At 43.4% G+C, this 5,193-nt stretch overlaps 1 pseudogene; it reads left to right on the top strand.

The window, feature by feature from the left end:
* The first annotated feature begins 3,253 nt into the window (after positions 1-3,253).
* Positions 3,254-4,677, top strand: LOC108519985 (homer protein homolog 2 pseudogene; annotated as a pseudogene).
* Positions 4,678-5,193: the final 516 nt, after the last annotated feature.

Below are 5,193 nucleotides of genomic sequence, written 5' to 3' on the forward strand. Positions count from 1 at the left end.
GCATTGGACGGAGCTGCTGCTCTTCCTCCCCAGTCCACACCACAGGACAGCAGGTGGGTGAGTTGTCTGGGGAGTTCCTCAATTCTGTAGGAAAAGCCTTGAAGTGCCCAGAGTTTCACTCTCACACCCTTAGCACGCACGTCCTCAACAACTCATTACACTTTTCCAGGTTCGATTTTTCCATCTTAAATACCAGGCCATGAGTGGCACCTGACCCAGGTACTGTAATAGATGGACTCAATGTCTCTCTGCAGGCACATATTTTCTGATTTCAGGGGGATTTTTTCTCTGTGACATCAACTCAGATATGTTGAAGGGTTTATTTTTTGTAGTCGTTTAAGTTTTTTGTTAATGAGGTCAGAATAAGGTCATCGTTTTCTCATTTTTTCCATTCCCATGCTTAGTATCTGCTTTCTAAACAAAATTCAGAAGCTAAGACAACAAATCAAATACCCATTACTTTGTGCATTGTTAAACAATTTGAGAAATATTCATGTCTGAAATACAATGAACCATTGAAATCAAGGCATGCCTCCTTCACATAGGAACATGGGGATATTATCAAATAATTGTGCTGAGTGAAGGAAGCTAAAGAATTCACAGGAAATTTCATGTTACATAATTTGTAGAAAATTAACATGGAGATCTAAATTTTTCTGAGAATAGGGTGGTGAGAATAACAAGGTGGTGAAATAAAATTACAGAGAAGTGAAAGAAAATATAAGAGGGCTAATTCAATTGCTAACAACATGATTGAAGTGCGGATTCAATGACTGCACATATATATCAACATTTTCCAAATGCTGCACTGTCAATTTGATTTCATTATTGATGAATGTTTTGAATAAAGCAGCAACAAAAATGAATATATTTGCTGAGAAATAACAAGAAAGAGATGAATATTGACACTTGAATTATCACGGACTCCTGAAAATACACACATGTGAACACTGATTGCATATTTCAGGAAAACACTAGAAAAAGCAAAATTACATAAAGTTGTTATGACAGGTGGGACATCCTGAAAACCTCTCTAGACATATCCCACACTGCCCTGGAGTTGTCTCATAGGAGCAGTCTCCTCCAGTGTTTGGAGGCACAGACAGAGATAATAGGGCTAACTCTGGCCAGATGTGTGTTATCGGACACATTGCACAACTGCTCTGTTCTGTGTGTAATTTATCTTCTCTAAAAATGTAACATTGACACTTGCATTAAATATATTCTGCAAATACGTAACAATTAAATAAGCTGATGTCTGCTAAATGATTATCAAGGCACAATCACATAATCTGAAGCTATATTTTCCAGAGAGGTAGGATTAGCCCCAGTGTTTTCCAGGACCCACTCATCTGCTCTGGGCACTGCCTTCTCCTCAGTTGTCCCACCCCTGAGCTTGCTATATAGCAGGAGACATGCAAATAGGGCCCTCCCTCTACTGATAAAAACCAGGCCAGCTCTGACCCTGCAGCTCTGAGAGAGGAGCCCAGCCCCAGAATTCCCAGGTGTTTTCATTCAGTGATCAGCATCGCACACAGAGGATTCACCATGGATTTTGTGCTGAGATGGGTTTTGCTTGTTGCTATTTTGAAAGGCGATTTATGTAAAATGAGAGATGTTGAGTGTGAGGGGACATGAGTGAAAGAAACAGTGGATATGTGCGGCAGTTTCTGACCAGGGTGTCTGTGTGTGCAGGTGTCCGGTGTGAGGTGCAGCTGGTGGAGTCTGGGGGAGGCTTGGCAAAGCCTGGTGGGGGTCCCTGAGACTCTCCTGTGCAGGCTCTCGATTCACCTTCAGTAGCTACTACATGAACTGTGTCCACCAGGCTCCAGGAATGGCCTGGAGTGGGTTGGACAAGTTAATTCTAAGGGTGGTAGTACATATCTTACAGACTCCAGAAGGGCCAATTCACCATCTCCAGAGAAAATGCCAAGAACACGCTTCATCTGCAAATGAACAGCCTGAAAACTGAGGACACGGCCTTGTATTGTACCAGAGACACAGTGAGGGGAATACAGTCTGAGCCCAGACACAAACCTCCCTGCAGGGCCATGCAGGGAGGTTTCCTTTCTCAGGTGCAAGAGGCAGGCTTGTTTTTGCAGGACTCTGGAGTCTTATTAGGTTGCGATATTTTACTATGGTTATTTGTCATGAATTTTTTTATTGAGAATTGTGTTTTACTATTTTTTAAATTTATATGTAAGGGTATTTTTTAAAAATACATACCTTCAAGAAATAATTCTTCCTAATAATTTGCACTTGTTCTTTTAGAATTCTGTTAACATCTGTTGATATCAGCTATTACGTAGCTACAGGGACATTAATTTATATCTATAGACCTATGTGTAAATACACAAAGTTATGCATACATGTGTAGTCTTTATATTTATTATAATAAAATAATAGAAAATATATAATTATAAAATATGTCCTAGAGAATGAAGCTCAATGATTAACTTAATATAAATTATAGTAATCCATAACTCCTTTTGATCATTCTCTATAGTTTACATAAATTGATGTCTATTTGTAAGCTTAAACATAGTGTATTGGTCTTTTTGAAATAGCCAAGAACAAATTTCAAATGTCCCTGTCACACACACACACACAGAAATAAGGATTTGAGGCGAAATATACGTCAACTAGCTTGATTCAATTACTCTGATTTGCAATCATAAATCATGACATAGCTTTATTCCCTATAAATATATACAACCAAAATGTCTCAATTTTCAATGAAGTTTTAACTACGTATTTTCTAATCCGTCCTAGGTCATTAATGTTTTCTCCCAGTCAGGATGTGATTAGATTATCCTGAGAAACTCATTTACCCTCCTGCCTCCTGAAGACTTCAGGAAGCAGCTCCTAGATGGGCAGCAGCAGGCAAATGTGTGTGTCCACACAGGAACTAGAGCCTCTCTTGTGGATTACGTCTCCTCCTCGTGATTACAGGGCTCTTCAGTTTTCTTAACCAGGCTGTTGTACTAGATAAGCACAAAACAATTTCATTATGCTTTGCTTCAATTTTTCAAAACAACATAAAGGTAATAATTTTAACAATAAACATATTACGAACTACTTTTACATGAGACCTTCCTGTGCTTCAGGGTTTTTTTCTCAGGACTTTGTATGTATTACATATTTTCAATTTGTTTTCTGAGATGGAATTCCGACGTCTCCTTATCACAGATTATTCTTTTAATTTAATTCTTAGAATGATTCTTTCCAGAGCCCCCGCCCGGCCCACCTGGCGGAATGGAGTGGCGCCAGAGCTGAGCCAGACACGCAGAGGCCGCCACATGTGCTGCACAGGGAGCGGATGCACAGTGGGCGGAGAGCGAGCACCAGAGGTATGGTCAGAGAGGCTGCCTGAGCAGCGCCGGAGATGGGAGAACAGCCCATCTTCACCCCCGAGGGCGGGTCTTCCAGATTGACCCAAACACCAAGAACTGGATGCCTGCGAGCAATAGGTGGTCACCGTTTCCTGCTTCTATGATGTCACAAGGAACAGCTTTCGGATGGTTAGTGTGGACGGAGCCAAGGTGACCATAACGAGCACAATCGCACCAAGTATGACCTTCACCAACACGTCACAGACGTCTGGGCACTGGGCCGACAGCAGAGCTGACACAGCGTTTGGTTTGGGGATTTGCACTGAGTAGCAGCTGACAAAGTTTGCAGAGAAATTCCGGGAGGTGGAAGAAGCTGCCAAGATAGGAAAAAACAAGACCCAGGAGGACATGGAGCCCTCGAGTGATCATCCCCGAGAACCCGGGCGTGGAGCCCCATCTTCTACTCCGGCATCCAGTGTCAAGGGGACGAACGATGGAAAGGCCTCTCACGCCGCTGCAGCCGACAGGCACCTGCAATTTGGGAACCACAAGCTGAAGGCGGCCTCGACGCAGGGCGCTGCCCACGAGAAGAGGCGGGAGATGGAGCCGCAGACCCGGCGGGAGAGCGACGCCCGGCTGCCCAGGGCGCTGCAGGAGTCGGCGGCCACGCTGAGCAGAGGAAGAGGCCGTGAGACCCACAGAGAGAAGGAGAAGAACACGCAGCTGAGGAGGAGGATCGAGGAGCTGGGCCAAGCTCCGAGAAAAGGAGATAGAGGTGGAAGATCTCCGAAAACAAAGTGAACTCACACCTCAGCTCAGGTCAGAGTGAGACTGTGTCTCTGAGAAGATGGAGGCGGCAGAGAGAGGATCAAATCCTGGAAGACAAAGCGCGTTCCGTAAAGACAGAGGCTGGGGACAGCAAATCCCGACAGCGCCACCTGGAGGTGGAGGGTGAAGAGCTTCCTGGAGGTGCTGGACGGGAAGATCCAGGACCTGCATGACTTCTGCCCAGGCCTCTCCAAGCCGGGCACTGACAACTAGGACTGTCCGAGGCCGGAGTCCCCCACCATGAGTCCCAAGCGTGTGTGTGAGACCAGATGGCGCTAGGACGTTCCCTGTGTGCGTTGCTTCTGTAAATGCAGGCGCAGTTTGTCGTGTCTCCAAACCAGTTGTGCCGCCCACTCACTCCTTTCCAGAATGGAAATCTCCTCTCACTTCTCTGGCCTTGTGAGGGTGTGGACAACTGGAAGATTCTGACTCAGGAATCCAGAACTAGGTCTACCTTCAACATTTACGCAGTCAGGCCAGGGATGTTTATATCTTTCATAAGGGCGGTTGCAACCATATGAACTGAAAAAAAGCACTTTGTTGTATACACAAAGTTCTAAAATAAATTGTTTTAATTATTATAGAAAAGAAAATTAGGCCAAGCTTGTTTCCTCTTAGATTTTCTTGTTTTATATTACTCTATCTATAAATATATATTTTATACATATATAATATATAAGTATAGGTATATATAAGTATATAATATATATGCATATACAAACATTATTTATTTATTAATTATCTTAACTTTTATTTTAAGTTCAGGGGAATATGTGTAGGATGTATAAGTTTGTTACACAGATAAATTGTGTCATGGAGGCTTGTTGTACAGATTATTTCATCACCCAGTGAAATGGTTCGGCTGTGTCTCCACCCAAATCTCAACTTGAATTCCCACGTGTAGTGGGAGGAACCTGATTGAGGTAATTGAATCAAGGGAGCAGTCCTTGCCCATGCTGTTCTCATGATAGTTAATAAGTCTCATGAGATGTGCTGGTTTTGTAACAAGGAGTTTCTCTGCACAAGCTCTCTC

This window comes from Rhinopithecus bieti, unplaced genomic scaffold (assembly GCF_001698545.2).
Source record: "Rhinopithecus bieti isolate Rb0 unplaced genomic scaffold, ASM169854v2 scaffold_50706, whole genome shotgun sequence".
In the NCBI taxonomy this organism is placed as follows: Eukaryota; Metazoa; Chordata; class Mammalia; order Primates; family Cercopithecidae; genus Rhinopithecus; species Rhinopithecus bieti.